Genomic DNA, 10,816 nt, shown 5'->3' with positions numbered 1-10,816 from the left:
TGCCTTGCTGCCTGCTGGTCTTCGTATATCCGAGTGAGTCGTACGGTCGAGTGGTGAGCCGTCATCCGAGTGGATGGTATGTTGCTTGGTCGAGTGGATAGTATGCTGCTTGTCCGAGTGGATAGTGTGTCTGTATGAAATTGACCTGGACCCACATGTTGTGTGGGCCCCATGCTTCATGATATTTCGACCCTTCGTGGGCCTACCTGTTATGTATATCCCCAACAGCGCCGACTCAGGCGCCACGATGGGGGTTCAAGCAACGCCCAAGATGGCATGCTGCGGCCGGCGCTCGCTGGTGCGCTGGGCGCGGCGGAGACGCATCAGGAGAGGGGTAGTGCGAGCCGCACCCGCGTGCTCATGACTCCGTCCCTGCATGTGATGCCCGTACAGTCAACTGAGGAGTCAAGGAAGCAGCCCGACCAGCCGGACGAGGAGGACGCCCAGAGTGTCGCACAGAGCATTGCTGCCACACCAATTGGCATGGCCAACGCTGTGAACCCGCTTAGAGAGACTGCTCTTCCACCATCAGACCTGACAGCTCGTGCTCTGGCAAGCGTTGGCGCGGACGATTGGGGACCAGTCGTCCCTGGTTTTTTGCCCCTTTTCTCCCCGCCCCGACATGAGATGCAACTCTCTTTAGTCAGATAGCAGCAGCAGGCCCTTGGCATCCTAGTACCGTGGCTCCGCCAGAACACACATGATACAGCTTCCCTCACCGCTGTCGGGATGGCCACCTCCTTCAATCAGAGCCGGTGGGACAACTACGAGCTCCCCCCGCTACCACCATCCTTGGGATCAGGTGTACTGAATAGCTGGGAATCAACCGCTCCTCCGGGCACGCAACTGTGGTTCGATTGGAATAGCCTGCACAGCAGTTTGGGCCGTGCTGGCTACCTAGCTGGGAGCCGGCCCAGTTCGCTAGCCTGCCTTGGGAACCAGACTGGGCCACGGGCCCGGAAGTGGTGTTTGGACCTGGTGCAGGGAGCAACAACACCATTGTTCCTACGCCTTCTGTGGAAGAAACGCGAGCTAGACGTGCGCTCGCAGAAGCAAATCTGTCAGGCCTTGGGCTCCTCACAGCTATCACCGCCAAGGTCTTTGAGCTGCAGATTCACGAGCAGCGGGCCTTCATCAACAAACTTGCTACGGTGCTATCGTCGTCGATTCTGGGAACGCCGTCCCCCACGGCACGCGTGTCGCGCCCCATCAAGCAGCGCCTGCTCAGCGTCATGAAGGGCTCCAGGCAAAGCTCCCGTTTCCTTCGCCAACGCTCCAACTTCTCCTCCTCCAGGCGCTCCCAGGCGGCGATCAGCGTCGCTCTTGGTTTCATCAGGAAGGCGGAGGACTTCACCGATGACACGCTGCTCGAGTACATTCACTTCTTCCGCAGCCCGATGCCACCAGAGAACGTGGCGAAGCTCGCGGAAATCGCTGGCCTGACCTCTCCGGCACAGCTGCGCCTGCCTGATGCTGAACTCCAGGCCATCCTGGATGAGCTTGCGGCCACGGCCGTCTAGCGCGGCTGCTACCTGAACGCGCCTCCGCAGTCTGTCTTAGTTTCCTATGTTTAGTCATCCCCAGAACCTGAACCTGAATTTGTGTGTGCGTCGCTATGGCTGCCGGCGTTTCATTGCCCTGAATTGTTTCCTTTCTACTGCGGCTGCCTGTATCCGGCCGTTAGCTTTGTGCGACCTTATTGTTTCCTATGATTGAACATCTTTCGCTTGTCAATTGGAACGTGAGGGGCCTTAATGATGGGGCAAGACGTGCGGCTGTTTGTGCTCTGATCAATCGCATGAGTTGCTCCTTTGTCTGTCTCCAAGAATCCAAATTAGCTGCTGTTTCCGATGCTGATCGGGTAGAAATTGTTGGGGCACAGTTTGATAAACATGTGGCCCTGAATGCTGATGGGACTCGGGGTGGTGTGCTTTTGTGTTGGCACTCAAAGTCCCTAACAGCCAGTAACATTACAGTGAGAGATTTCTCCATCACAATTTGCTTTACGGCAGCGAACGAAGGCCCCGTTTGGTCTGTGACAACCGTGTATAGAACTCATGATGATGCGCGCAAGCCGGCGTTCCTTGCTGAACTTGCTGCGATCCACAACTCCATGGGAGGGCCATGGATTGTGATAGGTGACTTCAATCTCATCAAAGACCCACAGGACAAAAACAATAGTAGGATCAGCCGCCGATGGATGAATAAGTTCCGAAGCACGCTTAATAGATCAAATTTGCACGAAATTCAATTGATCGGGCGCCATTTCACATGGAGCAATGAGCAAACCTCGCCAACGCTCGTGAGATTGGATCGTGCGTTCTGCAATGTTGAGTGGGAACTGCTCTTCCCCGGAGCAAAGCTGCTGCCCCAATCATCCGCCATATCGGATCACTGCCCCTTGCTCCTGGTAAACGACGTAGTCACCAAAACTAATAGGTGGTTCCGTTTCGAGGCATATTGGCAGCACATCCAGGGGTTTCGGGAGGTGGTGGATCAATCTTGGAACCTCCCAGTCAGGAACTCGTGCCCGATCACTAGGTTCAACGCTAAACTGCACCGACTCAGTAAAGCCCTTAGAGCATGGAGCAGAACGCTCGTGGGGGACATTCAGAAACAGCTTATGATAGTGAACGAGCTAATCCTACAACTAGACACGGCCCAAGACTACAGATCGCTTAATACGGATGAGAGTGAATTAAGGTCAAAACTGAAATCACGATGCATGGGGCTTGCCATTCTCCTGAAAATTAAACTGAGGCAGCGAAGTAGAATCCTTTGGCTAAAGGCAGGAGACGCTAACACCAAATTTTTTGAAAGGAAAGCCAATGCTAGGCATAAACGCAACACAATCCACATCCTACAGGGACCATCTGGACCGGTATCCTCCTCGACGGAGATGGGCGAGCTTGCTCACATACATTTCCAGAATTTATTTGGCAACGAGCAACCGCGGTCCACTGCCCTCAATTGGGACAAGCTTGAGCTGGACCTGTTGGATCTCTCAGATCTTGAGGGGGAATTATCTCTTGACGAAATTAAACGAGCTATAGATGAGATACCAGAGGACAAAGCGCCGGGACCAGACGGCTTCTCCGGCAGTTTTTTCAAACAATGTTGGGAAACCATTAAATACGATTTGTTGGAGGCCCTCAACCAACTTTGCCGCATGGACAGCCGGGGTCTTGCTCGCATAAATTCTGCTTTCCTTGTGCTGATCCCCAAAAAGCAAGGGGCAGACTCTCTTCGGGATTTCAGGCCAATCTCGCTGCTTCATAGTTTAATCAAGATATTCTCCAAGATTCTGGCGAGCCGGCTTGCGCCCAAGCTTGATGGTTTGATTGATCAATGTCAAAGTGCCTTCATCAAGAAGCGGTGTATACAGGAGAATTTTCTGTACGTTCAGAACACTGCACGGAAACTGCACAAATCGAAGAAATCTTCAATACTACTAAAATTGGACATTGCCAAGGCCTTCGATTCACTCTCATGGCCTTACTTGATGGAGATGATGGAGACAAGAGGCTTTGGCACGCGCTGGCGTGAATGGATTGCCATGTTACTCAGGACCGCAACCTCCCGGGTGATCATAAACGGTCAACACTCGAAGGCAATTCAACACCGGCAAGGGCTTAGACAAGGGGATCCGATATCTCCTTTCCTTTTCATTCTCGCCATGGACCCATTGCAAAGAATGATGAATCTGGCCACTACTAGCGGCGTCCTCTCAAAGCTTCCTGGGCGGACACCACTAATGTGATGCTCGTTCTACGCCGATGATGTGGCTTTGTTCATGAACCCAAAGAAAAGCGATGCCACAATGATTAAGCTGGTACTAGCATGTTTTGCTCAAGCCACAGGCCTTCATGTCAATGCAACCAAGAGCTCGGTCCTTGCCATACGATGTGGCTCACTCAACCTTGACGACATTCTGGCACCCCTCGGCATCCCTCGCAAGAATTTCCCAATCACTTATCTCGGAATGCCTCTATCCCTCAAAAACCTCACCAAGGCTGATCTGGATCCTCTACTGGCCAAATTTGGCAGCAAGACCGCCACATGGAAGGGTGGTCTAATGGCGAAAAGCGGTCGCCTTGTACTTCTTAAGTTGGGCCTCACAGCGTTGGCAATCTATATGATGACGGTGCACAAACTCCTGGTTTGGGCACTGAAGCGACTAGTCCAACTGTGCCGTGCATGGCTTTGGAGTGGTGAGGGCACTTGCACTGGTGGCAAATGCAGAGTGAGCTGGAACCAGATTTGCCGACCAAAACACCTTGGTGGTCTTGGTGTGCTGAACCTTGCAAAATTTAGCGCCGCTTTACGCCTTCGGTGGATATGGCTAGCCTGGCAAGATCCACCCAGACCTTGGTCGCGATTGCCACTGCCATGTGATGACAGAGATCAGATGTTGTTTGCTATGGCAACTGAGATATCACTCGGAGATGGTAGGAAAACAAACTTTTGGCACGATAGATGGCTGTGCGGACAGTGCCCCAAAATCATTGCGCCGTCACTCTTCAGAATCTCCACTCGGAAAAACCGCACCGTTCAGGAGGCCATGCGAGAGGACACTTGGCTGTCGGACCTCGCCATCGGCCTTACTGACGAAATGTTATCTGAACTCTCTCGCTTGGCCATACTGCTCGATGACGTGGTGCTGCGGGAAGGACAGCCGGACACCATTGCTTGGCGGTTCACGTCGTCACATGAGTACTCCGCGAGATCCGCCTATTTGCTGCAGTTCGAGGGGGCGATTCAAATGAAGGGATACAACCTGATATGGAAGGCATGGGCACCCGGAAAGTGTCGTTTCTTCTTATGGACAGCCATGTTGGGCAAGATTTTGATGGTTGATGTTCTGCTTCGCCGCGGCTGGGAGAACAACTACTTCTGCCCCCTTTGTGAACGAAGCCTCGAGACCGCGCCACACTTACTAATTGAGTGTCCTTGGTCCCGTTTCTCTTGGCAAAAAATCGTTGCACTGTCCAGCATCCCGGCGTTGTTACCTGACTCATGGGATGGAAGGGCTAGTGTTCAAGACTGGCTCTCAGGCTGTTTTGGCCGTGCAACAAAAGACAAAAAGAAAGGAACCTTGTCCCTGATCCAGTTGATGTCCTGGGAATTATGGCGAGAGCGGAACAGAAGGATATTTCAGTAAGAATTCATGAGGAAGGAAGCGTTTATACAGAGAGTGAGAGACGAAATTAAGTTCTGGAATATGGCCGGAGCGGGCATTCCTTTTGACCCAGGCTAAGCGCTCTCGATAGTGCTTTTCTTTCCTTTCTTCTTTTGTTCCTTCCTGTCGAGCCGCTTGGCGCTGACCCATCTTGGGTTCCCCTGTAGCTCGATTTTTTTTGTCCTCTACTGATCAATGAATTTGGTAGCTGCACTACCAACATTCAAAAAAAAAAAAAAATCACCGCAGTGGAAGGATCCGGGAAGAAATCCGGACGGGGCCCAGGTGTTGTCCAGTCCCTGGCATCTCGACGTGGACTGCACGACTCCTCCCAGCGTAGTGGATGCTGGCGTCACCCGAATCCAGCACCTTTCGACCCTGGCAGGCAGGCCAACTGCCACTTTCACCCCGAGCATATTTTAACTTGCCCTATTAAGTTAGTACCATAACCATGCCGCATGCACCCACCCGAGTATAGTGTTTTGTTTCTCATGTTATCGTTGTCAGATTATGCTTCGTTCTTCCTTTTGTTTTTTTGCTCTTCGTGTTGTCTCTTGCTAGTATTTGTGAATTGCAAAGCTATTGCAAAGCTATGTGCTCTGACGGGTTGATGGGGATAGAAACTTATGGAGTGGCGGCCGGGGCAAGTGGTAGAATGAGAGGAGTGGCAACAAGACAAGAGCGGTTTTGTTTTTGTGATAGCTGGGAAAGTATTATTGGTTGGTCAAACGTGACGGTCGAGCCCCAAGTCAAGCATGGTCCAAGCACGGTCAGTAATTTTCCATCAAAAATTGTTTTAACTTACATTTGTTTTCCGAAACAAATCGACAATGCGCTTGAGAGAGAGAGAGAGAGAGAGAGAGAGAGAGAGAGAGAGAGAGAGAGAGAGAGAGAGAGAGAGAGAGAGAGAGAGAGAGAGAGTTTATAAGCAAGAAAGTGTTACTCTTGGTCTGGGCTGGTTAACGTATCTAGTGATCTGATGCAGGAGGCGGTCGGACTCGGATCACAAGTTCACAACGGACGAAAACTCGAAATTGAAATCTGCAGCTCATGCAATGCAACGGGTGGATCATCATCGACGACTAAACACACTAGACAGATCGGTTGGGCATATGAGAACAATGACATCCCCCGTTTGTCTAGACTTACGTATTTAGTGCACCGTGCCACCTCGCGTTGAATTGAATCGAGCCACAAATTATGCCAGCGATGGGTTTCGGAAAAGAAAACGTCAACTGCCCATATCGCATTGAAATACATGCGTGCCGGAGGTCGAAGCGCGCCCTCTCGCGATCTTGCAAAAGCAAAGGCCCTCGAATCAAGAAGGCCCAACAAACCACCCCCTATCTGCTTTGTACTATTCGTGATGGAAAAGTCAAGAGGAAGAGCCAGGGCGATCAGCTCATCAGGTTTAACAATTGTAGTCTGCAGTCTAGTAGTAGTATATGGTTACAAAAGGCACGGGGACGTTTGAAGGCATTCGTCCTTGTCTTCCCCAGATCGAGAACAAGCGTAGCAAAGCATTGAGATGGAGATACACATCTGAAAGAAAGAGTGGAGACAGGCGCAACGCGACGCACAACCTCGCGAAGAATGTACAGGCGAAAGTGCCAGAAATCTGCTAACTTTCAGGGCGACTTTCAAGCTCATGCGTTGTAGGTTGGGCCCGGAGCCGGTTGCTAGTGAAAGTTGCGAAATTATTCGTCAGTTCTAGCAAATGTTCAGTACGTACTCGTGTGTCATCATTCGCTTGCTTTATGGCCATCTCCTTTGTAAACTCACGGCCTTTCGAGTGACTGATGGCGGATCGCTGGTGTGGATCATATATTCCACCTTGGAAAGGAGCAGGAGAGCGAAGTAGTAACAGCTTCACGGCTACGGCCCGGAAAAATGTACTGGTGTAACATATTCACGGCTACGGTCAAAAGAAGCTCCGTTTTTTAGATAGGCGGTTCCATTTTATCTCTTTACGCAACCAAGACGTCTGGGGTACGAATATTTTCATGAAATCGGCATAAGAACAGTGGAACCCATCAATTTCAGACAGGTACGAGACCTAGTTTGCTATTGGTAGTTTGATATACCCGGTAAAAAAGCATCATGGCCACGAACACCGACGTGAACTTTCATCATGTGGAATTTCTAAAGGTAGCGGTACCACTTGGCCAGTTGTGTGCATATCCACTGAACCATGCTTGTATTCCCATGCTGCATCTTTTTTCTCTATTATTAAATAATAATAAACTGGCGGTGCACCAGTGTCACGTCAACAAAGAGACGACGACGTGCATTTTCTCAGCATGAAACTTCCATGGGGACGAACGGAAACCCACTCCGTATTTTAACATTATTACCGTTGCTATACTATAGGTATAGGGTGACAATGAAATTTGGTTGAAACTTAGTCTTCCCCGTCACCTCACCGTCTCCACTACCTTTGGTTTTTGTTGAAACATACCTCCACTACGTGTGGACTAGTAAACTTAGTCCTCAGGTGCATCAGGCGAATGATGCAGCATGTCAATCAAATCCCCCGCATATCTCACCAAACACGCATACTCGGAACATCATCCCCGTATATTTATCATCGTCCATCATTACTAAGTGCTTTAAAGTCTAAATTAACTCCTGTAGCATGTACTCAAACATTCTCATGAGTGCTACTATGTGACTGCTCTAGTTAATTTACAGACGCAACGACGGAAACCGGGGCTCTAGAAATGTCCACGTGTACATCATGTTTTGTGCCTACGAATTCCACGGGAAACCGTCGTATTCACGCGGATACAATGGAAATATATGCTTTGCTTTACCCTGTGAAGCATGAAGAAATGATATATTTTTTCTCTCCCCGGAAGCGACTAATGACAGGCAAATAACACCACTAACTTGTGGTGTATGCAAAGGCGCAGCCAAAGGAGACAAAACAAAAGAACCATCGCTATCGCCGGACGTACGCATCAGCCCCAAATCTCAGTGGACGGTGGGCCTGCCCGTGAGGCTGGCTACCTGGCTAGCTCCTTCGCAGTTCCACACCACATCCCGAATGATCATGCTAAACGGACCAAACGTATGTTAATAATGTTCAGACAAGCGCGCCAGCCAAAAAGGCAGGCAGATAAACGTATGCTAAAAGCATGGTAGGAGTACTGTATTATGCCCACGCGCTAGGCCAGAATGCCAGATTAATGAATGAATGGCCCATGGACGTACCACTGTCACTGTACTAGTACTGATTAGCTGGTAGAGTATGTGATGGCTCCAAGAATTGCAGGTCAACACTGACGTGGACGTGAATGTAGTAGTTAGGTCGCACAGACTTGGAGGCTTCTCCGATTAATTTGTGTTCCACCATGTGACTGCCTGCTAATCTTGTCTCAAGTCAAGCGCAAACCTTGTCGTTGCTCATCTGCCCCGTTGACAATCCTATCAAATGGCCTGGATAGTAGCACTACTGTACGTGATTTGGTCTAATGGTGACTGGAATTGTAAACCGAGTGGCTAGAGCACAGCGGTAAGGACAGAGAAGTTGACGGTTGTGCGTACGTGTTTTAGGTTTTTCAAGCAGTTGGCACCTCAGACTTTCAGAGGACTATAGGAGGACCATGGATGCATGCTACTCGTAGGTGTCAACCTAGGTTGACTTGGGCAGATTATTCGGACGAAGACAAAGACACGTCGACATTATTGTACGCGCTGGGACGCTTGGGTCATGTGGTGCTGTCTGTCCTTTGATGACTTGCCAAACATAAGCTCCAATTCCTAACGATTAGGGTGGCACTGTCGCTGACATGGACATGTATGGCACGGAAAGGCTCCGTTCTGTACGGTTCTAGGGTTAGGCCAGATACCAAGGATCAAAGAGGAGGCAAGTGCCTGATTTCTATCAGCCCGGCTGGTTAGTTTGAAAAAAAAAAAACATCGCCGGGTTATGGATTTGGCTACAAATCGAATGTCAGATTTTTGGCATAACAAATCAAACATTTTTATGGCAAATTATATTGTCGCAAGGATGACATTTTTTCTTTAGCAAGCCTGAGAAAGCCCTGCAGTTTTCTCCATGTGCTCTTTCTACTAAAGGGAGTGGGAAGATTATTAGTACTATGTAAGAGGCCTTCAAATTATGGTTTTCTCCATGCATCACTGCTATATGCAGAGATGATGTGTCTCTCATTATGCTTTGTATCTGCTTGATGTTACATTACAAATTATAAGAAAATACTAAATTGTAGAAGTTGAAAGGGTCTACGGAATTTCAATTTTTTGGGGGAAAATTAGAATGTTCTTGTGAAGATTCTTCTGGTCCCATGTCCTTGTGTGCTGGCAAATCATCACATTACAAAATATTGCTCAATGCCCCGCTTGCCGCGCGGGAGCATGAGCCCCCTACATGGATCCAGTTAATATGACGAAAGTTATTGCTGTTTCATGTTGGTACATGTGATATTCTCATGTACATATGGTGGCAAAGACGACAGATAGTTCGTGAACAACTCGTGCAAACTCCGGATCGAACCACGTTGGCTATCCAAGCACTAGCCATGAATTTCGTCTGTGCGACGGGAGATCCCATGCTTGGCCCTTGTCTTAAGAGCTAGAGAAAACCGGTAGGTAGGCATAAAATATTGTACATGAATGCAACATTCATGGAGGATGATAATTCGGGTGCTTCTTGGGCGGGAGTTCGTGATCACAGGGTGATCATCAATGCAGCAAATGTAAGACTTGAACATGTAGCTGATGCAGTCGCTCCAAAAGATGTCGCTCTCCTGGAAGACTTGGCTAGTCTTCTGGGCTATAACCAACTGATTGTGCAGATGGATAACATGATTGTGGCGGGGCTGATAAACTTTAACCATGGACATTCTATGGAGGCGGCCCCAATGCTGAACGAATGCTTGACTTTGTTGAAATTTTTTGGTATGATTTTTTTTCAAACATTATAAAGAGAATCAAACATGGTTGCCCAGCTCATGTAGGGTGTCGTAATCCACCATTTATGTTATGCACCCCCTAATTTTATTCCTAAGCTATTAGTGCATGATTAAGTGTCATCTAGTACTAATAAAGTAGCATGACTTTCCCATAAACATAAAAGCTCTTATATGTAAAGTTCACAAATTTTTAAAAAGTTCATGGTTTAAGAGTTTGAAGAAAAGACATAGATGGAAACCTGAATAAGAAGAAATAGAAAAACAAATAATAAAAAAACCCATGTGAAAAACCAAACAAAAATGGTTTCAAAACATGGTGAACTGAGAAAAATGGGAAACCCCATCTTTTTTAAGCGCTAGGGTGTGGGCAGCACGACGCGCGCACCCCCCCCCCCCCCATTCGACGCATATTAGCGCCAAATTCTCGAACGCTTGAAGCGGGGCCCAAATGTGCCGGCCCACTCTGACGAGTTCACTTCAGCTGTCTCAAAATAAGAAAAAAAACTGTTCTACTTCATTTTTCTCTTCAGTTTTCATGCCGTTTTTTGTGGATTTTTTACATATCTAATAATATAAAATATATTTAGAAAAATAGAAAAAAATACATAATAAAAGTTCAATATGTGATTAGAAACATTTTAGTATGCATTATAAATATAATCATCGTATATTGAAAAAAATCACTATAAAAAATAGTTTAGTC

Source organism: Triticum aestivum, chromosome 6B, assembly GCF_018294505.1.
Source record: "Triticum aestivum cultivar Chinese Spring chromosome 6B, IWGSC CS RefSeq v2.1, whole genome shotgun sequence".
Classification (NCBI taxonomy): Eukaryota; Viridiplantae; Streptophyta; class Magnoliopsida; order Poales; family Poaceae; genus Triticum; species Triticum aestivum.
Note: the sequence above shows the minus strand (reverse complement) of the source record.